This window comes from Carassius gibelio, chromosome B4 (assembly GCF_023724105.1).
Source record: "Carassius gibelio isolate Cgi1373 ecotype wild population from Czech Republic chromosome B4, carGib1.2-hapl.c, whole genome shotgun sequence".
NCBI lineage: Eukaryota > Metazoa > Chordata > Actinopteri > Cypriniformes > Cyprinidae > Carassius > Carassius gibelio.
In genome coordinates, this window is record NC_068399.1 from 3,874,630 (window position 1) to 3,901,773 (window position 27,144).

Genomic DNA, 27,144 nt, shown 5'->3' on the forward strand with positions numbered 1-27,144 from the left:
AAAGTCACTATCATAATTATTTACGACTTGACGCTGGGTCATGCTTTACTGGAGCATGGCCTCATTGACGATTTTTTTTTCTGCAGACTGAGACTTGGATCTCGTCTCGGAGACTTTTTTTCTTTTCTTTTTAAAGTTTTTGAATGTTTGTCTTTTTGATTTTGTAGAGTGTTTGTGTGTATATGGTTTTGTCTGTGTGTTGACTCCCATGGCATTCACCCACCTTCTTTTTTATTTTACAAAATGTACTCACTTAGATCTCCTCACTAGTCACCATATATTTTTTTTCTCTCTCTGATAAATATGGGAAAAAGTCTACTCCCCAAAATTGATCAACTACGTGCATGGTTGGCCTATAATAATCCAAATATCCTTACTTTATCTGAAACTTTAGCAACATCTCTGACACCGATATCAGTATAGACAATTATAAACGGTTTCTTTTTTCCCAACTTATGGTTCCAAATGAGATTCCTGTTCATTTTGAAGGACTGTTCATCAATATTACTCTTCATCAAAACAAGCAGTTAATTATTTGAAATATTTATAGACCGCCTAACTTCCCCAAAGTCGAATCAATTAAAATTATTATTTCTACTGTATCTTTCTTAGTTTTTAATAAGGAAATTATACTTATGGGTGACTTTAACATTAATTGGCTTCATTCATCAACACTTACTGAAAGAAATATGATTAATAGCTTAAACTCACCTTATAACTGAGCCCACAAGATACTCTTACATCTAAATCTCTTTTGAATTGAGCCTTAGTTTCTCATCCGGAACGAATAACTAAATCTGGGGTTCTCCCAGACTGTGTTAGTTATCACCACATTATTTATTGTATTAGGAAAATTATGAAGCCACGTCTCCCTCCTAAATGTATCAAGGTAAGGCAAAGCAAATTCTTCAATACTGGACAATTTATTAATGATTTGCAACAAATTCATTGGTACAGGCTCAATCTAATTCCATTTATTGATGATGCATGGCATTTTCTATATACTGAGCTTCAGAATGTTATAAACAAGCATGCTCCTTGGACCAATGTTAAAGTTAAAGGTAGTCACTTACCATGGGTTAATGGAGACCTTATTAATCTCAGAGGGATAGGGCTTGGTACAAATTTTGACGTACAAAATACACCGATGACTGGGGAGAATATAAACGATTAAGGAACATTTGCACTATCCAAACAGGAAACTCCAAATCAAATTATCTCAGAAATTGTCTAACAAATTATTTTAAAAACCCACAACGATTTTGGAAACAAGTTAATAATGTATTTGGGAGATCAGGGCGGGCTACAACTAATGTGAACCTGAATAATGAAAGTATAGATGATCCAGCTATCATTGCTAATGCTTTTAGTTTGCATTTTTCCCTAGCGCCACAAGTACAGACTTTAACTTCTCAAACTGATCTGGCCCCTTGTTTCCTGCCAGGCAGTTCTTTTTTATATTTTATGAGGTCAGCCCAGCTGATGTGCAAAGGGCCTTAAGTGAACTGTGCTCTATCAGTGGTGCTGGTCCAGATGGCATAGAGAATAAGTTTATTAAAATTGGTTCTCATGTACTAGCAGTGCCATTGGCCTCACTTTTCAACTTGTCATTCTCTTCTTGTAAATTTCCTTTAGCCTGGAAATGTGCCAAACTTATCCCACTTCACAAGGGTGGCGATCCTGAAAATATCAATAACTGCAGACCCATCTCAATCATCAATAGTGTTGTAAACGTTTTTGAGAAAATAATATTTTTTCCAATTATCGAATTATTTAGCTGACAATGACCTATTATCTCAATGTTAATCTGGATTTAGAAAACATTTTTCCACTACTACAGCACTTCTTAAATTTACCAATGATGTGTTTTCGAGTTTTGATAATCGTATGTGTACAGGTGCATTATTTTTAGATCTTACTAAAGTATTTGACTTAGTTGATCATTATTTACTCTTAGACAAATCGTATTATGTTGGTCTGTCTACCTCCTCTTTGCTTTGGTTTGGTTTAATTCTTATCTACATAATCATTGTCAGTGTGTGTCCTTTGGGGCAACACCTCTAATTTCACTGGCATTGACAGGGGAATTACTCAAGGTTCCTATCTCCGGCCTTTACTTTTTTCAAAATATTTATCAAAAATATTTTGCATAGCTGCACTCAATGCAATATTCAACTATATGCTGATGACATGGTCATTTATTGTTCCAAACCTAATATTTATGACATCAGCACTACATTACAAAATGGTTTTGATTCCGTCCAGAGGTGGCTATTGTCCAACAAGCTTCTACTTAATAAATCAAAATCATATTCAATGCTTTTTCAAAAAAAGCCAAATCCTTCATTTGAAAATGCATTAAAAATAAAATTTCTTGATCAAACTCCCATAAAACCTACTAGGCAGGTCAAGTATCTTGGCCTTTGGCTTGATTCTAATCTTTCTTTTAGTACTGATGTATATAATTTAACTAATAAGGTCAAATATTCACTTAGAATTTTATACCAATCAATTTTCCTGTTAGAAAAATAATTGTTTCTCAACTTTTACTGCCAATTTTGGATTATGCTGATATCGTATATCAAAATACTACAGCCTCCTGCCTTTCGTCTCATAACACTGCCTACAATAGCTTGTGTAGATTTATTCTCTGCTGCCCCTACAGAACACAACATTGTGAAATGTACCGTCAACTGTCCTGGCTGACCATACCAGATAGAAGGGGTTTTTATGGGTTACAATTTATTTTTAAATGTATTTATATGAACTATCCATGCTATTTAAAACAATATCTAATCCTATTTAGCTCATTTTATAACTTGACACAAACCAATTTTTTTTTCTCATTCCTCAAATACAAGTACGGAGCCCTGCACATGACATGCAAGAAAAAATAAATAAATTGTGCGCACAATTTACTAATTCGTTCCCTCAATATACTAAAATGTGCACACTATTAATATTGCATTCCCTCGATTTACTCTTGCGTTCGCTCGATTTGCTAAATCGTGCGAACAGTTTATAAATCGAGTGAACCCAATAGTAAATCGAGGTAACGCTCTAGTAATCATGTACACGTTTTAGTACATTGAGGGAACAAATTAGTAAATTTTTTTCCTGCGTTTCATATGCGGGGCACCATAATAAAGAAATAGGAAGATATGCATTTCAATATAAAGCACCGTATTGGTGGAATAACCTTTTAATTTCAATACACTCTTTGACTTCCTTTGCAATGTTTAAAAATGCCCTAGCTCAACATCATCTTCAGAATACATGCAATTGCTTGTAATCATTTTATTTATTTTTTGACATAAGGAAAGTAAGGAAAGATGCTGGAGCAATATCGGTGGTCACTAAATGAACTAAATGACTAAATGAAACCTATTCTTAGCATGGTGCATTAATCCCTTACATTTATGTGTGCTCACGTGTTTACTGGTTTCTAGATGTGTGTTTTGGTACATATATATTACAAGCGTTTACTCTGTTGAAGGATGAGTGAGCAACCTTTGGAGAGTCTTGTATGAGTTAATGTCTTGTTTGTATGACTTTATTATATTATATAGTATTATATATTTCTGCATTTACCATTATCTTAAAGTAAGTTGTTGTTGTTGTTTTATTTTCTCTGTTTGACTGCCGCTGTAAGGTCAATGTCAATTTCTGTACTTGGACTTGAGGACCCCCTCAAAAATGAGATGGTTCATCTCAAGGGGTTATTCCTCTTCAATAAATAAATGTCAAATAATAATAATAAATGGCATACTAGCTTGCTGCTTACTTACCAGTACACAGGGTATACTGCCTACTATTTTTAAAAGAATAGTGTGTGAAAACATAGAATAAGCAATAAATGAGTAGTGTGACGCCTGATGTTTGTATATGTATATCCCAACAAGTTTATTCATGAAGAATGTCGTAATGGTACACTAATATGCTTTGATTGTTTTTCCTCTTGTCTCATCTACTCTCTCTGCACTGCTCTCCTAAACTGGAATATGGATTTGATCAACTGGTCTCTCAACACAATTGACACCATCTTCTCGACGAGGAGCTTGGGTTCGGGGGAACCTGACTGCCCTGCCAGAACGTTCGCAGCTGGCTACACGATGGACGCATGGGAGAATTGGCGGGTCGTGTGTCTGGCGGCTCTTTCCGTGGAGGACACTGAAGACATCTACCTGTTCGGAACCATGATAACAGGTCTTCTGCCGATTGGATTAGGCTTTGCCCTGGGTTATCGAAAAATTAAGAAGACGGGGAACAGCTGTCCAAAGTCTCACAAGGCTGCCTGTCATGATTGAAGCAGTGGGCAGAGTGGTCAGTATTGAGACTGCGACTTCATATGGATAGCATCACGAAGAAGCTCACTGCTTCGGAAAGGAAATTGGAGAATTTGAAGACCAAAATGGACATTGAACAATAGTGACCATGAAATGGAATGCGGCGGCTAATAGACCAAACAACTGGCATCTTATCTTCTTTCGGCTTTCTCTACCAGCATCGGCCATGGGCTGGATAACAAATTTTCTCCTAGGCGAGCAGTGCAGCCAGACCTTTCTTGCGTTCCTCCCTGATCTTCCCAGACACCTGTTGATTGTTGACTCTATCTAGGACCTGATCGGGGAAAACAGGGGAATCTGTAGACGAGCAGCGGCAATACTTCGGTACTCTCACTTCACTTTAGACCACACTTTAGGGACACAGGCACTGGCAGCCTGGAGAGATAGGCGCGCTGGGCACAGGCAGACACAAGGGTAAATGCGGAATAGAGAACCAGCGAAGCAGCAATCCCCAAACAGACCAGACTCGGACACAACAGGGGAGAAAGACATTAGGCGTTAGCAAGAATAGTGGAATAATCTGGCAAAGAAGGAGAAGGAAAGAAGAAGGAGAGCTAATCTAGGGAGAAGGGGAACAGGTGTGGAAGGCCAGCTGCAAAGGATAGGGCAAATGAGGAGCAGCTGAAGGAGATTAATAGAGCAGAGGAAAAGGTGTGTGCGAAATGGGAGGGAGATGGAAAGAGTCAGGATCATGACATATTTAGCATGCAGTTCCAGGTTTATTAGAAGGAAACACATTAGAGCAGAGGTGAAATGCAAAAAAAAAAAAAAAACAGATTATTGGTGATATAGACAAATGTTGTGAAAATGTGTAGAAAATTCACATTAGGTTATTTAATTAACTTTTTCAGCGGTTCGTAAATCTCTGTCAGCTGCTCCCTTCAGAAATACTGAAATCTTGGACGTTCCCTTCTGCTGTAGAAGGATTATTTTGTCACTCTTGAAATCACAGAACAGTTTTATGTTTACCATAAAAGATCAAAACCACTTAAGTTTTAAGCCAATTTTCGCGCTCCTTGATAACGTTACGTCACTGGTAAACAGTAAAGTGTATAGGTTAAGGTTAAATAAATTAAGCAATTTCAAATCATCTTACAAAACGGTCAAAAGTTATCATCTACGGATAAAGATTTTATGAAAAGCCCAAACTTTAATAAATAAGAGCACAAAAGTTAGCATACCTAACAATACGTCATCTGAAATGAGTTACTGACCTGCTTTTTCGAAGACATTAAGGCGTACCTATAAAGTAAATAAACAATAGAAGCTAATCAAATACAAGTAAAAAAAAGGTAAATGTATTATATTTGTGTGATTCTAGTAGGGAGGTGCAGCAGTGATCGAGTACTCGGCCGCGACAGCGATGATCGATCATGTAAACGATGATCGAATTTTTTTCCCAAAAAAAACTTTTTCGCCACATTGGGTGGCGCCCTGAGCTCTGATTGGTTAGCTTGCAACAGGATGCATCAAAAGACGTGAGAAGAGAGAGAATCATGGCCTCAGTCACGTAGTGATGTTTAGCTTCACTTTGATAAGACAGATGAGAATACAGTTCAGTGCAAGCTGTGCAGCGCCAGGCTGTCACACAAATCCACAAGAAGTACAATGCGGTATCATCTTACATTTGTACATAAAATTTCTGCCGATAACAAGAGTGGCAACTCAGACGAGCATTGCATCATTTGCGATAAGACCTAAATGCAACGCAGGCAGAACCGAGAAGGTGACACAGCTAATCGCTGAAATGGTTGTGAAAGATTTGTTGCCCATTAGTTTCGTGGATGGAGAAGGATTTAAAGATTTTATGCATTACATTGAGCCAGAGTATGAAATTCCGTCACGCAAAACAGTCACGGCAAGAATAGATGCACTATATGAAAAGACAGCTTCTTCACTGAAGGAAAGACTGTCAAAGACAGCGAGGGTGGCTGTCACTACTGATTCATGGACATTGCTGACCACTGAATCCTACATAACACTAACTTGCCATTACATTTCTGAATGGGAAATGCACAGTGCAGTTTCGATGAACAACACACTGCTGTAAACATTGCCAGCTACTTAAAAGATGCCACAGAACAGTGGCTGTCAAGCTCTGACAAAGTAATTGCTTGTGTCCATGATAACGCGAGCAATATGGTTCTGGCGAATCGAGGACTTTGGGAATCAGTGCCCTGCTTCGCACACACCTTGCAGTTAGCCATCAACGAAGGTTTCGGTGTTGCATCCGTAAAAAGCGTTATAGCTGCTAGCAGACGGTTAGTGGCACATTTTCACCACAGCACAGTGGCTACAGCCGCACTTCGCCAGAAACAACAACAGCAGAAATTACCCGAACACAAACTTATCCAGTACTGTCGCACGCAGTGGAATTCTGTGTCTGATATGTTTGAACGTCTTTTTGAACAACGATGGACTGTGTGCGCTGTTCTGTCAGATCGCAATTTTACCAAACTTGCTGATGCGAAAACACTTGAGTTGAAAGATGAGCACTGGCAGATCGTAGAAGAACTGATACCTGTTCTCCAGTCTCTCAAGTGCGCCACAACAGCAATGTGCAGTGAGACGCATGTTTGCATTTCGATGGTTTATCCAGTCACACACAGCCTCATCACGAGACACCTAAACACACAAACCGATGAGTCTCCAAGAGTTTCGGAATTCAAGACAACTGTGGCAGAATCTCTGAAACGGCGCATAATCACTGTTGCTGAGGATGCTGAGAAAGTTCCGCTGCATCTGATTGCGGCAATATTGGATCCAAGACACAAGCACCTGAGGTTTCTTGAGACAGAGCTTCGAGAGAGAGTAAAGGAGAATCTTAAACAGATTTACAACACAGTCACTGATCCTGTTACAACCATGCAAAATGACCCTCAGCCTGAAGGGTCAGCAGCTATGGCGCTTGACACTCTTTTTGGCGAGGATTACGGTGCAAGTGATGTTTGTTCACGTGACACCGAAAACCAAAGCTACTTCAATGAACCATGCATCTCTGTGAACCAGGATCCTTTACTATGGTGGAAGGTAAATGAGAATCGATTTACAAAGATAAGCATACTTGCCCAGTGGCACCTAGCTGTTCCTGCAACATCTGTTCCAGCGGAGCTAATTTTTTCCACCTATTGGCTATTTCAGAAACATATACGCAGATGACAAATTTTTATTTATTTTTTGTCAGAGTTTTAATCTTAAATATATTCTACATTTTATTCAACTACTTAACAATAATCATCAGTGATTATTCATGCTGCTAAATAACGTTTTGGTTGATAAGAAAGTTCATATTGAATACAAAATATTACTGAAATATTAGAATACATAAAAAAATAACAACAGTGACAATAACGTAGTCTAAGAATGTGAAATTATTGTGCTTTCGTGTTTTTAGAGCACAATCCGAGTTACACTTTCGTTCAAGCTCACATTTGCATTGGCAAATTGGCCCATCTTTCAGCGCGCTGTCAGGAAAACGCAGGAAGGCGGGAGCTTGTGCGCAGTCTCTCTCTCTCTCTCTCTCTCTAATGCACAACTTCGCATCCTGTTGTGCTGATACAAGTTGTAATGTTACGTCTGCCATGTATCTCAATCATCTGAATTATCATAGGATGTGTCATAGAACTAGCTTCAGTTTATTGGTATAAAGTTTTTCTTCACCTCAGGCATTCCTTTTTTGATGCTTCTTTATAACATTGCTTCGTCAATCATAATCTAACGTCATAATCATGTTCATGTTTTCATAGGTTTCATTTTATATTTTTATTTTTAACATTTAGTTTTGATAAGTCTTCAGATTTGTATTATTTTCATTGCGTCCATGCCCCGCCCCCCCATAAACCCCACCCCTGATTAATTGATTAATCGTTTTTGAAACCTATCGATGATCGAAATGAGAAATTTCCCAAAATGCCCATCCCTAGATTCTAGAGACTAAACTCACCTGAAAGCAGCAAGAAATGAGGTGACAAATTCATTTACAAGTTTCCTTTCGTAGTTAGAGATTTTGACTCCTAACCCTAGAGTTGTGGGTTCAAGTCTTGGGCCGGCAATACCACGACTTAGGTGCCCTTGAGCAAGGCATCGAACCCCCATTTGCTCCCCGGGCGCCGCAGCATAAATGGCTGCCCACTGCTCCGGGTGTGCACTTTGGATGGGTTAAATGCAGAGCACGAATTCTGAGTATGGGTCACTTCCACTCTCTATATGTGGACAACAACATTTGTAAATCAGTTGATAGAATCATGTTTAATTTTGTTTAGAAAAACAAAATCTATTATGTTAACAAGTCTGTATTAATGAACACATATGAGCATCGTGGGTTGAATTTCCTAGATTTCTCTTCTTTGAACAACACTCAAAATTAATTGGATTAGTCCGTTTTTGTGTAATCCAAACCCAATCTGGAATTTTATCCCCAATTACAACTTTTCCAAATTAGGTGGTCTCCTTTAATTATAAAAATGCTAGAATCCCTTACAATTTATCTAAATTTCATAAATAGGAATTACTTGCATCGGTCATTAATTTTTAAGCAACATTTTTCCCCTCACCGGTACTTCATTTGGAACAATCAAGACAAGAAAATATTTGTTTTTTTTAATAACTAGTTTGGGAAAAGTTATTTACCTCGGAAGGTCTTATTTTTTTTATGTAAATGTACTTTTCCCAGTAACTCCCAAAGAATTCTCCATTGTCATGGACGCTATTCCTAAAGGAGCTATTGTGCTTTTAAGGGACTCATTAGATCATCCAGCACTTTATCTTTAGACCCATTTGAAATCCCAGTAGGAAAACTATGCCTTTTGTCACATTCTTCATCATGTACTGTAACGATAAGATTAGATTGCTTTTTCAAAAAAGGCTTGTAACAACTCCATATGTGGTGTCTTTTTGGAGGAATGTTGGATCATATTGATTGGAAAAAATTATGGACTCTAGTCTTTGGAATATACAGTATTGTTCAAAATAATAGCAGTACAATGTGACTAACCAGAATAATCAAGGTTTTTCGTATATTTTTTTATTGCTACGTGGCAAACAAGTTACCAGTAGGTTCAGTAGATTCTCAGAAAACGAATGAGACCCAGCATTCATGATATGCACGCTCTTAAGGCTGTGCAATTGGGCAATTAGTTTAATTAGTTGAAAGGGGTGTGTTCAAAAAAATAGCAGTGTGGCATTCAATCACTGAGGTCATCAATTTTGTGAAGAAACAGGTGTGAATCAGGCGGCCCCTATTTAAGGATGAAGCCAACACTTGTTGAACATGCATTTGAAAGCTGAGGAAAATGGGTTGTTCAAGACATTGTTCAGAAGAACAGCGTACTTTGATTAAAAAGTTGATTAGAGAGGGGAAAACCTATAAAGAGGTGCAAAAAATGATAGGCTGTTCAGCTAAAATGATCTCCAATGCCTTAAAATGGAGAGCAAAACCAGAGAGACGTGGAAGAAAACGGAAGACAACCATCAAAATGGATAGAAGAATAACCAGAATGGCAAAGGCTCAGCCAATGATCACCTCCAGGATGATCAAAGACAGTCTGGAGTTACCTGTAAGTACTGTGACAGTTAGAAGACGTCTGTGTGAAGCTAATCTATTTTCAAGAATCCCCCGCAAAGTCCCTCTGTTAAAAAAAAGGCATGTGCAGAAGAGGTTACAATTTGCCAAAGAACACATCAACTGGCCTAAAGAGAAATGGAGGAACATTTTGTGGACTGATGAGAGTAAAATTGTTCTTTTTGGGTCCAAGGGCCACAGGCAGTTTGTGAGATGACCCCCAAACTCTGAATTCAAGCCACAGTACACAGTGAAGACAGTGAAGCATGGAGGTGCAAGCATCATGATATGGGCATGTTTCTCCTACTATGGTGTTGGGCCTATTTATCGCATACCAGGGATCATGGATCAGTTTGCATATGTTAAAATACTTGAAGAGGTCATGTTGCCCTATGCTGAAGAGGACATGCCCTTGAAATGGTTGTTTCAACAAGACAATGACCCAAAACACACTAGTAAACGGGCAAAGTCTTGGTTCCAAACCAACAAAATTAATGTTATGGAGTGGCCAGCCCAATCTCCAGACCTTAATCCAATTGAGAACTTGTGGGGTGATATCAAAAATGCTGTTTCTGAAGCAAAACCAAGAAATGTGAATGAATTGTGGAATGTTGTTAAAGAATCATGGAGTGGAATAACAGCTGAGAGGTGCCACAAGTTGGTTGACTCCATGCCACACAGATGTCAAGCAGTTTTAAAAAACTGTGGTCATACAACTAAATATTAGTTTAGTGATTCACAGGATTGCTAAATCCCAGAAAAAATTTTTTTTTGTACAAAATAGTTTTGAGTTTGTACAGTCAAAGGTAGACACTGCTATTTTTTTGAACACACCCCTTTCAACTAATTGCCCAATTGCACAGCCTTAAGAGCGTGCATATCATGAATGCTGGGTCTTGTTTGTTTTCTGACAATCTACTGAACCTACTGGTAACTTGTTTGCCACGTAGCAATAAAAAATATACTAAAAACCTTGATTATTCTGGTTAGTCACATTGTACTGCTATTATTTTGAACAATACTGTATATAATAACTAACCAGGTTAAAGAAATCTCATTCAAATTGTTACACACATTTTCCCACTCTAAGAAACGGACTATGAAATTCACGGTAATTAACTTGCAGCAAGTGTAGGTTAAATAACTATTCTCTCTGTGTAGGAACAGCAATGCTGCTTTAACTATAAAATGAAATCCCCACCAACTGTTTGAACTTCATTCTGTGAAGTCATCACTCTGCATTTCTTTCTGCCAGATCCTAGAGGATTAGCAACTTCAAATTAATCTTGATACAAGATTATGGATACTGAGGATGGTGATTCCTGTAACAATTTATTGTTTTTGATGACTTTACCATCTCTAAGGTCTTCTGGCACATCTGGGGTTGTTGGTGTGTCTGATTTTGCCAGGAGATATTGCTCTTGAACTGAGGTCTGAGAGAGTAATCCCTTCACTGTATCTGTAATGGACACATACTGGCAAAACTTTTATTTTCCTTTTGCACTAATTCCCATATAAACTGAGGTTGGATCAACATAATTGAGTTTACTCAGTTGTGGATATTGAGGCTATTCGCCTTGATGCCAGGGGTGGGGATAAAATCAAACAGGTGGTAATTTTTTTGAAAGATCATCAAGGAGATGCCTAATATTATTTTCAGGGACATTTAACTTTGTTAATTCCTGATCCATTTTAGACAAAAGATGGGTTGTGCTGTAACTGTGAACCTCCGGGAACTCTCCAATTAGCTGACTCATACTTATATATATTATACACGTTCTGAGGCACGGGTTTATGTGCTTCAGATGAGTGCATGCACAAATCTTCTCACTGAGCGAGCGAGTCCTCTGGGTCTTAACCCTTGTGCATCCTTGAGGACATTTTTGGATTTTTAAGTTTTGTTTTTTTGATAACTTTGCCTGTGTTAATGCCAACTGCATAAAATTTGCCACAGGTGTGTATTTTTATTGGAATTTTAATATTTCACCTTTCATCTATTTTCTACTAGGTACATAAAATACTTCCTCTCAGGACCTTTTGGAAAAAAATGTCCCCATTGAAACCCATTAAAACTGCAATTTTTAATCCCGGTGCCATTCAACTATAAAATGATGGAATCTTTGTTAACAGGCTTCCATTCTGTTGGCAAGGCTTCAAAATTTTAATTTTTACTTTTTTACCAGATGGTGCCATTTTTTTCTGGTTTGGCATATAAAGCAAATTATCGCTTTATTGTTGTTTTCTGCTGTTTTCGGCTTATGCATATTATAGAGCCAATTAGATTATTATGAAGCTATAATTGTGTGGGTGTGTTGGTATGGATGTCAGAGTGTGGTTTGTATGTGTGTACTGAAAATTTTATGTGTGTGTGTGTGTGTGTGTGTGAACAGTTTGAATGAAAAAAAATATATATTGTACTGGAAATCACAAATCCCACCCCATGTAAATGAGTCAAACGGAGTCACAGACCCTATCATGTGAAAACTGAATAAGGTCAAAAAGTGAAGATTTATTTTCATTCAAACACATTTCTTATTACCTGTTTGCACTTTTCATTTGTTATTGTTTTTGTTCAAAGATAAAAGGTGAGCTTGATTTTGATGTAGTAGTTCAAAAGCCCCTCAAAACCTTGTTTTTGTTTTCACCTCGAGAAAATGGTGATTGTTTGTCTGGTAGATTTTAGTTGAGACGGTTGCTTCCACAGCCAAACCTATAAATATCAGTGACTTGAGGGCCTTGTCATTTCATTTGTTCATTATCTGGCTCGGCTCTGGATTCATCTCCAGTTCTCTCTTCACAGCAGTTCAGTCAGTGTACTGTTTGAGTACATGAATTACTTTGGGATTTTGGTTTGTTTGAACTCAGAGGGAGTGTCAGCCAAGTTAAAAAAGTTAACAGCTCAAGTCATTCGTGGATTAATGCTTATTGGAGACGCGAACCATTTCAAACAATTCATTTCGATTTGGTGAACTGGTTCAAGAAGATCCGGATATCACTAAACTGCAGTGTTTTAAAATCTCACAACAGACCGGAAGAGAAGATAATGCTGAATAAAGTCGTAGTTTTTTGCTATTTTTGGACCAAAATGTATTTTCGATGCTTCAATATATTGTAACTGACCCTCTGATGTCACATGGACTACTTTGATTATGTTTTTCTTACCTTTCTGGACATGGACAGTATACCGTACACACAGCTTCAATGGAGGGACTGAGAGCTCTCGGACTAAATCTAAAATATCTTAAACTGTGTTCCGAAGATAAACGGTGGTCTCACAGGTTTGGAACGAAATGAGGGTGAGTTATTAATGACATCATTTTGAATATTGGGTGAACTAACCCTTTAATGTTTTTCAGAGGTGTGGCTGTTCAGCAGATGAGCCAATGAACCACTATGATCAGCCAATTTAACAAGAGTTATGAATAAATAGTCTTTATTTAGAAGTCTTGCTATTGGGTTGAATGAGGTAATTATTGGATGAGGAGTATGCAACACATCTTCTGTTCCAGGAGTCAGACTGTCCTGAGACAGTGAGAGTAGAGTAGAGGTCAGAACTAGGGAGAGAGCCAAAGAAAGCAGCACAAGGAGACAATATTGCCAGCACCAGCACAGGGGATGGGAGCACAGTTTTTAGTTCAGATCTCAGTGACTGCACAAAACCATATCAACCACACCCCCAGTGTATCAAAAAACAAATACTTCAAAACAAGGCATTGGCTTTTCAAGAGAAACGGTACCAAGACTTTCCATGGCTACATTACAGTCCATCAGTGAGAGGGGTCTTGTGTTTTTACTGCAGCAAAGGTGTTTCTTTAGAAATTGGAAAAAAGCCATTGAAAAATTTACAGCACATCAGACCTCCCAAGCCCATAGACATTATGTGACTGTTAGTGCAAATCAGTCAAAACCAATCAGTGCCCAGTTATCCAGTGCATGGGGTAAACAGCAGGAGGTGGCAAGACATTGCTTGAAGAGAATTATTAGCTCTGTACGGCATGTGGCAAGGCAGGGACAATCTTTAAGAGGCCATACTGATGAAAGTGGGAATCTGTATCAGCTCCTGAAACTTAGCGCAGAAGAGGATGATCCCATTTTATTGAAATGGTTAACAGATTGCAATATTGCTTACACAAGCCCTAAATCACAGAATGAAATCCTGAAAATTATGGCCAATACTATAATCCGAGACATTGCGAATGAGATTAGGTCTCTATCCCTTGTTCAGTTTTCTGTGGTAGTTGATGGTACCCAGGATGTTTCTGGTGTTGAGTAGGAAAGTGTCTATCTGCGCTATGTGGACCATGACATTGTTCCACATGAGGAATTAATTGGATTATAAAGCTTGTCACAGACAACAGGCCAGGGCATTGCTAAGATGGTAACTGATGTGCTGTTGTGGCTCAATCTGACCATGTCTGCCGTACGTGGGCAGAGTTATGATGGCGCCGCAAACATGGCAGGAAATTACAGCGGAGTATAGTGAGGGAGCAGCAGCCATTAGCTGTCTATGTGCATTGTGGAGCACATTGTGTCATTCTAATCACACAGGCCAGCTGCTCAGCCTCCCCAATGATCCGGGACTGCCTTTCTTGGGTCCACCAGTTAGGCATCCTTTTTAGTCAGTCAGGAAAATTTAAGAGAACGTTTAAAAACATAGTTACCTCTGAAAATGTACCCATCACCACACTGAAACCCCTATGTCCAACCAGGTGGACTGTGCGCAATTCTGCCATATAAGCTGTGCTAGGGCAGTATGAGCGTGTGCTTGGCAGCCTAGAGGAGATGTCCAAAAGTGTATCTAGGACAGCTTCAACTACCAGTGGCTTATTTGAGCACTTCAGTAAGGTAAGTGTTGGGCCTCACACTTGCTTCTGCTGTTGTTGGAGAGCTTGAGTGCCTAAACATTTCACTGCAGAAGAAGACCCAGACTGTCTCTGGTATGCAGGCTGCAGTAGACCGTGTCCGATCCTCCCTTCAGAGAAAGAGAAATGACAAGAGCTATCTTGAGCTGTTTGAGAAAGCTACAGCATTGGTTATCTCCACTGAATCAGTTGACTCTATTGAGACAGCAAAGTCAAGGCGCTTTGCTGGCAAAGCAGTGGATCGTTACAGGGCAGAATTCTTTAAAGTATTGGATTGTGTGGAGGTTCAGTTTGGTGACCGTTTCAATCAAGACAGTCTAAAAACTTTGCAAAACTTAGAGAGTGTCCTTCTGACTGGGTTGTTAACTGAATCAATAGAGTATCCTGAGTTGCATAGAGTTTCTCTCTCAGTACAGTTGCCCCTCTTTTGCCAGAAATACCCCTTTAGCAGCAATGGAGAGACAGCAGAGGTCCTCAGGGGAATGCCAGTGGAGGTACAGGGGTTGTTTGACCAAGTTGAGGTCCTCGTTAGAATTTTGGTGGTGCCAGTGTCCTCATGTGAAGCTGAGAGGAGCTTCAGTGCATTGCGGAGACTGAAGACGTGGCTTAGGGCTACAATTAACTTAACAGTCTGTTAGTCTGCAATGTGCACAAAGACAGGCTGGACAGCCTTAACATAACCAAGATTTGTCAAGAGTTTGTAAGGCACAGTGATACCAGGAAAAATACATTTGGTACTTTTGTTTAGTGCCTATCCTGTCATGCAAGTTTGATTTAAATTACAACTATTTTTTATTACTACCTAACCTAATAGTTTTATTTGTTACAAAATTATTTTATTTCTTTTATATGGGGACACTTTTTCATAATATTGACGTTTTTTATTATATTTATTTTTAAGTTGAAAACGTATCTTTTAAGTGACGAGTGGGGTGGGAATCTAGACCGGTGGGTCGAGCAGGTGTTGCTCATCTCCAATCTCGCCCCGTTCCCACGGCTCTCGGCCCCGCCCCACTTGTCACACTTAGCTTTTAGTTAAGGGTATTTGTTCATTGACGTAATAACTTATTTTTATTTCATTTTTTTCCCTGTCTTTCACATTTATACTGTTCTCACTATACAGTTGTGTGAGGGTGTATGTCTAAGAGTATGTAGCCATGCCTTAATTTTGCTAGGCATGGTAAATGTTTTTATATTTGCATGTTTTAATTATAACTGTGAAGCAACACTGTTGCTATTAAATGTGCTATATAAATAATAGTTAATAAGTAATAATAAGTTAAAGTTAAGTTCAAATTCCATTGTATTTTGGTGGCTTGATTGTGTAAACAAATTCAAAAACATTGCAACAAAAAAAAAAAAAAAGAATGGTTTTGAAGAATTTTGAAGTTTTGGTCAGTTTAGTCAGCTTTTTCATTGAACCAGAAAGAAACTTTGAGAAGAAGGATAATGGAACAGTCTCCATGCAATAGTAGAAAAGCTTTCCTCTCTGCACACATATCCTTAAGTACAATTTTGCCTGTATTATTGGTGTCCTCTTCAAGACTTACTCTAGAGAAATGTTATGTTTATTGAAAATATGTTTATTTTAGTTTCCAAATAAATCACAGAGATAGGCTGCATTTTTTTACTGTATTAGACTGTGAAATCAACAGTGTGTAAAGTCATTTTACATATGAGTACCGTAAAAATGACGGTTTATTGCTGGCGTCTTTGCTGCCAGCTCTTTACTGTAAATTACAGAAATACAGAAACATAGCGTTTTCTGGTTTACAGATTACTACCGTAAAGTCATTTTACGTATGAATACCGTAAAAATAACGGTATACTGCTGGCGTCTCTGCTGCCAGCTCTATACTGTTTTTTACAAGGAATTTTTTTTTTTACAGTGAAGTCTTTGGGATAAATTCCACAGCGACCAACGGTCACATACTCCGCACGCGCTCACACAACAGAGGTTATTACTCTGGAACAGAGTAATATCGCGTCCACATCGCAGGCTTTTGTGATTAGTAAATTGTATAGTCTCAAATCGCGATTTCGATTCGATTTCAATTAATAGCAAAGCCCTAGCTGGAACTCATAAGTATATTTTACTTGGAACAATTTGTTATGTTTACAGGGATTCTTTAAGTAAATATCAAAGTTATGATCCCATATTTCCCATCATGCACTGGGGCATGGATAATTAAAATTATGTTTTTATTTACACTGTTTTTTGGTTGCTTTTGATGTTAGGTTTAGTAACATACTTTTTTGTTATACCTGGAGTTCATTTTCTACTCAAAATGACCCATTCATACTCAGACACTATTCAATGATTGTTACCGTCATTTTGTGTGGTGTACCTTGTATTGAGGTCACTGAAAAATGGTGACTACTGAGCTACATTACTGGCACTCTTGTTTGGGAGAGCAAAAATCTATCTGTTGGATCAGAAAAATAAAGTTAAGAGTTAAAAATATTGGGTTTGCTTTATTTTTCAGAATTTTAATGAAAGATACAATGATAGATTGGAACAAAATTAATTTTAGGATGTAAAAATTAATGATTTTGAATAAACTCAACTTATAAAATATAAGTACACTCAACTTAAAAATATATCTGGATTTAGATACATGTATTTAGTGCAACCCCTTGACATAATGAAATTAAGTAAAGTCAACATAAAAATTTTTTTAGTGCACTATCCTCTACCGGAAAATTAAACCGTTTCCCTCATATCACTGATGTGGTCCAAACTTTTTTCCATTCATTTAAAATAGTCAGCAAGTTTGAGTTGCATGCAGATCTCAGATCTAACTGACACCTTTATTTTCTGTTTAAGTTCAATGTCAAGAGTACATAAGAACAAACTAGAAGCTGTTCTTCAGCTCGTGGTGCATTTGTTGAAGAGATACATGCAAGTTTCATTCTTGTTATTCACAAATGTGTAATTAATTAACTCCAGTTAGTTAACGGCTATGTTTCACCCGTCTACTCTTCATTACATGTGCATAAAAAAATGTAACAAAGAGTTACAAACTCAGAAGGCTGAAGTCACAGGACAATCAACAGTGACCTGGTGGAAGAGGGACCGTGATGGGCAGCGTGTGAGCACCAGCAAACAGAGGAAAAAAGGTTCATCTGCTGGTTAGTGTACATCAAATACTTTAAATGGAGAGTAATGATGTGTGATTTAGAGTAGGTGCTGGTTTGATAATGCTGCTGTAACTCAATATTTACAGCTTGCACATTCATCATGTAAATTACATTATAATGCCAAATACATTTAGGTTTGATAGTTTCCACGTTGCAAGTTTGTGAAAGGTTTCAGCTTTTATTTTTGGCAAAGAGTTTGAAAGAATTGCACTCTAATAAGAATTCTAATGTGACTTGTTATTTTTACTTCCAGACAGCTGGTTCTGGTACTTCTCCATGTGCTAGTTCCACCATCACAACTTCATGTACTAGCTACCAAGATCTTGATACATAATAAATATTTATAAATGAAGACAAAATAGCGTTACATGTAATTTTCATAAAGTTTTCCCCCTTATTGTGTACATGTATTGCACAAACCTGTTAAAATAAAAAAGTGAAGTCAATTAGAAGCAAGCACTTCCTGGGGGTCGGTGTACTGCGCAGACTCAAACTGAGCTTGATGACGTAGATGTCACGTGAGAAACCTGTAAATTTCTAATCGCTGTGCCAAGAGAAATATGAATCACCCACCAAATCTTCCAGAGAAGACGAGCGTGAACAGGAGCAAATTTTGGTAAGTATTCTGATTAATTATCTCCCTCAACTTTATGCCTCCACGTCCCCCCGATAGCCTCATAGACAATAAAAGATTGCCTGTGAGCTTCTTCTCCTGTCCATATGGTAATTTCTCTACTGTGCGACAGAGAGTCGCAGGTTATGATGCAATCGTTAGCCTATTTTTTACAAAAACTACTTCTATGGGAACATAACGTAAGATACAAGGTAATGGGGCCTTTTATACATTTTTGTGTTTCTTTAGAAATAATTAATGGTCAAATGGAGTCTTTAAACGCCTCAGATGTAAAGTTATTTGCTGTCAAAGTGACGCCAAAATGAATGGGAGTCATGGAATGATAACAGCAGGTGGGGGTCCGCTAGCCAATGGCGGCTCCCAGGGGTCCTTCAAAAAATATGAAACCCTGCCCCCCTGGTTACAACAGACTTCTATTTCCCAGCATGCTTTGCCTCTATGTTAAAAGACATTAAATGCTACGAATAAGTGTTATTTCATATGTTTTGCTCAACATGAATATAGGGGGATATCTATTTGTGTGATGTTCTTTTATTTTGGTATTTAAAGGTTTTCGGGGGTTACAGTTGTACACGCAGGCATGCTTGTGCTTTATTAACTAGCTTGAATATATGGGGCCAGAATGAGGTAAAAATTAAACTTTGTCATAGGACAACATGAAAGATATTTATACACCCTCAAGTACTCTAGTAACAATGTCAATCCCATGTTTTCAGAGAGGGAGAAACAACAACAAAACCCACAACAGAACTTTTATTGTGAAATGCTCATAGGAAGTGCCAAAAAATGCAAACTGCCTTTTGGATGATGGAAATACTGGATGCAATGAGGTCCTTTCCAACACCCAGCCCTAATGAACAAATAATGAAACAGATTCATCAACAAATACTATTTAATTTACAACATATGTGTAATCAATTCAGTGCAATACACTTTATTGTTGTCCACATGGCCCAGTTTAATGGACACAACATTTGTTTCTTTGCACCATCAATGTGACAACCGTATATTTAGCAGACTTTCCTTTATGACACAGTCATTCTGATGTTCTCCTGCGCTTCCCAAGATGGAGGACAGGCCTTTTGGCTGAAAGAAATGGCAAAATAAAACGTACACAAATGATGTAAATAATTTCTGAAATGGGTTAAATATAAGCATAGCCGCTGGCATGGTTTATAATCCCTGTTAGGCTTCAACATATTTCCCTGACCGAATGGGGTGCAGAAAGCTGAAGAGAATGTATATTTATATCCAAATTATATTATTATCACTGTTACTTTAAACTGTACATGTATGTTGTAGTTGTGTAGCTTAATCTCTCTGTAGGCAAAAACAGATGCCACATTTGGAGAGGTCTTAGTTCATCTGAATTAAGCAGCCCTGACTTCCCAAAAAGATATGTAACACTGGTCCAGGCTCTTATTACATAAACTTAAATAACTCCCAGTTCATGGTAAATCAGACAGGTTTCTTAATTAGGTTAACTGTCAGTCAGTTAAACAAGAACACTGATGTTACCATGATGGACATGAGTCAATGGACCAGGACTTCTTTACAGCCCTTGGGAAGAGAGTAAAAGACAAACCAAGTTCATACTTTTATTTCATAATTAAATATTTCATTTCATTTTTCCTCCCAGCCTCTAAAAATCAATTGCCATATAATTACCAAAACATCAAAGTTTTGGTGTAATATTTAGAATGCTCTAACAGCAAATGATTTACCTTTTATTTAGACTCTTCATTTCATCACTGTTATCCTGGTGTAATATAGTATCAATTTAAGCACCTACAGTCGTACAGAATGTTCTCCGTACAGCTGCTCACCTTTTTTTACAGGTCTTGGACACATATTGCAGTGGGAAAATGTCTAATGTGCTGTGACCGTGCAAGCTGTAAAGAAAAATGAACAAATTAAGTAAGTACAAACCAGTGCAATGTTAACCGTATAAACCCACAAAAAGGATATTGTATGCATTTCTCTTTGAAATATAAGATCAGAAGTAAATGCACATCATAATTTCCCTGGATTATTCCGAAGCCTCAAAAACTCCAATGTAAAATGAGTCAATTAGACAAGTAAAAGATATTTTCAACTAAATTATGTTAATCGTTTTATATTTCATACCATGTACTAAACTAGCAATAAAAAGATTTTATATTGTGGGCCAAAAAGCTAGTTAAGAGTTAAACTGAATTAAAAATACCTCATAGCATTTTTCTTACCATCATCATTGTTTTGGCTTCTTTTACTTTTCCTTTTAGCTGAAATTTTGACAGCTAACTTCCTGTATAGACAAATGTGTAAATTGCAATAGAGATGTGTGGTGTCCGCCTTGCACACCGCAATGAAAGACAATCTGTTAACACTTTCTCTGATGACTTCACTATTGGGCATTGCCACATTGCATTATGGCACACCGGATGCCAAACTGTTGCCATACAAATAACTCCATGTTATGAGAAAAAGTAGAAAAAGAGAAACTTGTGTAATACCATCTAGTGTGTCTAATGTGGTGTGCTGCTTCTTTTTGTACCTGGACACATTCTTTACCATTCTGTATCTCATATTCTACAAGATTGCCCCTAAGTGCTACTTAGGAGTCGCTATCTGTTTTTCAAGTGCTGAAATGTCACCTTAGAATGGCTCGTAATTGTAGTACACAATCATTTATTTATGTTAACCTAATGTTGCGTTCCAGACAGACAACTTGGATATAATAACTATATATATATATAATACAATATTATATTATAGTGTATAATATTATACTTTACATAATAATATATAATATACTTTACATAAAGTCTAAAGAGAGAGAGAGAGAGACATTATTTCCAGATCCAATACATAGCTGGTTTTCGTGCACTTCAGCAAGTCATTGACATATATTTTTCCCCCCAGTCTTTGAAGCACTTCCTACATTACTTATTTTATTCGTAATTTTTTTCAGTTATTTCATTTCAATGTGTATTTCAATTTTTTCTGCCCTTTTTAATTATTTATTTTATAAATTAATTTAAAAAAATAAAGAAAACAAGTCATAGTGTACAATAAAGCATAATAAAATCCTTATATTATAATCACATTGCGCTTGAATCAAGTTAAAGGTGTAATCTGCTGATTGTCCTGCAGATGACCAGATTAATCTGTCTTCTTACGATGCACTTTTAGGGCTTTACGTTTACTCCAGAGCACTCGTAGATCTATGATGATTTTCAAGTGCTACTTAAGTTACGATGCTTTTGGGAAAAACAGACCGTAATATTAAGATCAGTCATACGATCATTTTTACCAACTTCTTAGGCTTGTGAAGCTTTTGGGAAACTCAGTCCTGTTTTTGGCCGCGAGGAACGGTGTGTTGTCATGGTACTGCCTGCACTCACTTTTTAAGAGAGTGTAGGTTTTTAGAAAAAAAAATGCTTTATTGACTAATGTTAACAATGATTAATAAGAGGCTGAACTTATGTTTTCTCCAGTGTTGCACTGTTGGCTACTGCAGTACATTTGGAGAAATTTGTAAAAGTTGTTAATGTTTTGAATGGACATTGAATGAACTCAATTAAACTTGATTGCTTTTATTGAAGGTGACTATATTCATTTTAGAGTAATTGAATTTAATTCACTTTATAGATTAAAATAAAATAAAGAATGTTAAGTTCATTCAACTAAACAACTTTGCATTAACGTTGTGTAATTAAGTTTACTGAAATAAATATTGTTATTTAAATGCAACCTAACTCAGTTATGTGGAACCTATTGACATAAAAAATTATGTAATTCCAATATATCATTTTTTTGAGTGTATATGTTGCTTCCTGACTAATCATTGCTTGCAGTGTACGACACGCATACAGTCATAAAGGCAGAACTAGCAAATGAATTCAATAAACAACAGCGGTAATGGAGACAAGATCTGCATGTTTAGTACTGGCTGTGTTGTCAATTAAGAATCCACACAACACTCTACGTCAAACTGATTGTGACAATATCAGGCTAATATCATGTAATCTAAACCAGGCATTAGACACTGAAAAATGCTAAAGATACATGCAGAAGTAGTAGTTGTGATAAATGAGTAAAGTCACATTTAAGTTGTCAACAAATGAACAAGAACAAGTAAAAAAACAAGTAAAAAAACAAGTAAAAAAAAAAAATCAAAATTAATCAGAAAATACAAAACTATACATACAATTATTAAATAAAACAGGATATAATGGCATTCGTTATAAACATACGTCTGTTGGGTCTTATACTTATTCATGTCAAGCCAAAACGAATGTAAACATATTTATTATTAAACAAACTACATTTTTCATTCGGCACAAATACAAATTTTTCATATTGATTTAGCAGCCAAATAATACATTTTGAATATTTATTATGAAAATAATGCATTGTACTTCACTTGCTTTCCAGTCTCTGTGTAAACGATCCTTCACATGAGAAAGCACAGTAACAAGCACAAACTGTACATCTGAGCCTTTCAGTTGAGCACTGCAACTTCTTCCATGTATGTTGTTTGACTGCATTTTCTGTTCATAAACTGGCTGCAATGTCAAGCTAGCAATCCTAGAAATGTGATATTGTGTGCAGGCATGTAGCCCCGGCGCAAACACTGATTCCCTCATTATAATGTGGAAACAACTTAAAATACAGTCATTCTTGGTCATACAGTAAAGAGTAAGGCATCTTCCGAAAATTGTAAAGAAGTTGTTTTTGATTGTATTGACAATAAAAACAAAAAGTGCCTTTATAAAATGAAACAAGCATACAAAATGAGCTTCCTGCCTTGCACTGGTCTTGCAAAGTCTGCACCTTTCCTTTACCTTTTGGTGAAACGGCAAGACTTATGATACTATCTAAACTCTCTTCCGATGTGTCAGGAATGTTCTCATCCTCACTGACTTCAGATAACTCATCTTTACTTGAATCAAAAATATCTGACTGCTCCGCAATCTTCTGTCTAGCCTTAAAGACTTTAATGACCATTAATTTCAGTTACTCCTCATATATGGTTTATTATTTGCGATAATGAGGGAAAAAATGAATTGAACACTTACTCTGACACGAATTGCTCTTTTGAACATCTTTGCAGAAGTGGGATGTTGTTCACTTATTGCAGAGTGTGTACGTGTCCATCTGCCATTGTCTTAATTTTATATTCTTAAGTGTACATCAACTAATTAATACATTTTCAAATGAGAAAAAACAACAACCTTATTTTCACCATATTTTCAATATAAAAAGTGATTGTGGACTGGATATTTTTTTTACCTTTTATCACAGTCTTGGGCATGTCAAAGATTAGTAGCAACATTGGCTTTGATGTATTGTTAGTTTTTGTGCAACATTAGATTTAAAAAATTTTCCCCTCATTTGTTGTTCATGGCTGTTTTTGCCCCATTGACTTCCATTATAATGTCATTTTTTGATTGCAAAGCCATGACACCATATAATCATGCATTCTTTATTGGTAGTTTTCCCTGTTGGGAAGAGGTAAAATTTGTTATTTTTACAGTTGATCACTAGGTGGGACCATTAACCCTTTAGATAGGCCTGAGCAAAAAAAAAAGGCTTAGTTTCTGGCTTGTATGTGGAGTTATATGGAGTATAACAGAATATTATAACGTAGACTAACCATGTTCCGTACACAACGATGTTCCGTACAGATTGCCTTTTGCCGCCGATTGCTGAATAAATACTTCCGGGTCATATATAAAATATATATCTGTATCATCCTCATTTTCCCCTCTTTCACCCCCGATCATGACAGAGACCCTCCAACCATTTGTTTCAGTGAGATTTCAGTAAGTTTGTTAGGTGCGCCCACTGCGCTTGAAAATGGACGGTGGTCAAGCTAAACGGGAGACTGCCGCTTGGGTGGGGAAACAACTAGAGCAGCAAAAATGTACATTTCGACTTAATTTATACTTCTCACAGTATAACAGTCTTTATGAAACAAATATTAGGTTATTACAAATTGATAAAGAAATTACCTTTTGTTGAATAAATGCTTTGAAAAGGGAATATTTAAACTTCAATTGTGGGTGATGACCACTTGGCGCCATTCTCCGCCTGAGGCAAAGAAAAGACGCTGTTTGCCCATCGTCCTGCGCGCAGTGATGTTTATATTCATGAAGGATCAAATAAGTTAACATTAACTTACATGAATTTATTGTTTTAACATTTAATTGTCATGCTTTAATAAATTAAATGAACTAATACTCAATTGATTGTGTTATTTCACTGCCAAATTTTCATTAAGATGAACTTAACATTAACCTAAAGTAAAAGTTAAACACAATGATAGGATATTCAGAGATTTAAGTTATTTAATACGTTTTAATACATCAAGTTAACAGATACAAAACTTTGTGAATAAACAATTTGAAGTTAAGGTTAACAACTATGTTACATGATTAACATAATATTATATTTCAAAAGGAAAGTCAGTAAAGTAGAAGAAAGATGTCAGGCAAGAAAAAAACAGTATTCAAAGGAGAAGTTAAACGAGGCAGTTGAGGAAGTAAAGGCAGGAGCAAGCTTAAGAGAAACAGCTAAAAAAATGTGGCATTCCCCACACCACCCTACAGGACTATAAAAAAACATATGTCCACAACCCTCATCCTAATTCGGCCCTGACACCTGGAGAGGAAGAGGCTCTCCCGTCCTTTATATTTTAGATGGCAGACCATGGCTTCCCAGTGACAAGATCCCTGGTCAAAGTTCTGGCTGTTGGGATTATTAAAGAGAGTGGCAGAAGCGAGACCACCACCGTAAACCTGGAGAAGGGGCCAAGTCCAGGTTTAAGGCCCGCCATCCAGAATTGGCCTCAAGGACGGCAGATTCCCTGGACAGAGCACGAGTCCATGGTGTTAAACCGGCTGTACGAGGCCCTTTATGAAAAGCTTAACCTTGAAAACAAGCCTGGCTTTAGAGACAAGCCTCGGTCCAGGGAGAAAGTCCTGTGCCAGACTGGAAGGAAACATGTTTACCAACAGCAGCAGAAAACCAGGGGGCACATCACTGTCCACTGCTGTGTGAATGCAGCCGAAGACAGCATTACACCCTTCATAATTTACCCCAGCTGCCTCACAAGTAATGCCTATAGGCTGGATGGGCCCCCCAACATCCAGGAGAAGGGTTACATGGACTCCAAGCTCTTCCTGAAATGGCTCCACCATTTCCTTAGATATGCGCCTGAGGAGAGACCACTAATTTAAATCAAGGACCAACACGAGACACACGTATCTAAAGAAGTAATCATGTTCTGCAGAGAAAAGAATATTGAAATTCTCTGCCTACCTGCCCACACCACGCACATACTACAGCCCCTAGATATTGCGGTCTTCAACCCACTGAAGACCGCTTTCTCCACCATGGCTTCCAGGATGGGTCTGGTGCGACGGGACATTGTTGTGGGGAAATAGCAGTTTTCAGCTCTCCTCAAACATGTGTATCCCACTACTGTCACAGCCCAAAACATTAAGGCCGGGATTCGCAAGGCTGGCATTTTTCCTCTGTCCAGGGCTGCTGTGGACACAAGTCAGGTAATTTTGACATTTGACACGGGGAAGTCGTGGCCTAATGGTTAGAGAGTCGGACTCCCAATCGAAGGGTTGTAGGTTCTAGTCCCGGGCCAGCAGGAATTGTGGGTGGAGGAAGGAGAAGTTGAGGCGTCGCATTCCGCTGCCAGCCCGAGTCATCACCAGCGATGAGTATTTTGACCTGCTGGTAGAGAAAGAGACCGAGGAGAAAGACAAGGAAGAAAAGAAGCGAAAGCGTAAGGAAGCGATGGCAAAGGAGGAAAAAAGACAAGCCCAGGAGACCAAAAGGCAAAAAAATGAGGAACATCCTACTAAAAATGGAGAACACTGCGGTCTCTGCTATAGAGTGGTCCCACCTGGCCCAGGAGATGAGGCCATTGATGAATGGGTCCGGTGTGACCTGTGCCATTTGTGGTTCCACCTGGAGTGCGCAGAAGTGAAAGAAGTGCCAGAGACTGACTGGCTTTGCCATAAATGTTGTCTGTCCACATAAAAACACACGTTACACACACACACAATGTAAATGGTGCACACACAAAAAAATTAACATTCATTTCTAGTTATGGTATTTTTTACATCAGTTTAGTGTTAAATGTAAATAGTTGTAAACACACACACATAATGTAAGTAGTGCACACAGAAAATTAACACGTTAATTTCCAGTTATGGTATTTTTTTAATCAGTTTAGTGTTAAATGTAAATAGTTGTAAACAAACACACATACACACACACACACACACACGTATCCTGATAATTTGTTTTGAAGTTTTCAAATTGATTAATCATTAAATATTTTTAATCAGTTCAAATTGTTTGCCCTTCTTTGTCAGTGCGAGATAAAAAAAATAATTGAGCCCACTGGTGTAAAAACAGTGAGAAGAAAGCACAAAAAAATACAATTTCAATATTTAAGTGTATACATTTTTATTACCTTTAACAAACTCAACATGTAATACATGTGTAAAAATATTTAATCAGATGTAAATACGTTTGCAAGTACTGCAAAGTATTGTAAAATATTGTAAATAAAAGTGCAAGTGTGTTTGAGAA

The 27,144-nt window shown here is 37.5% G+C and overlaps 1 protein-coding gene across 1 annotated transcript in view; it reads left to right on the plus strand.

Moving 5' to 3' along the window:
• The window catches only part of LOC127955916 (gastrula zinc finger protein XlCGF57.1-like), a 703,806-nt gene that overhangs the window by 242,305 nt on the left and 434,357 nt on the right, over window positions 1-27,144 (plus strand). The window lies entirely within an intron of this gene.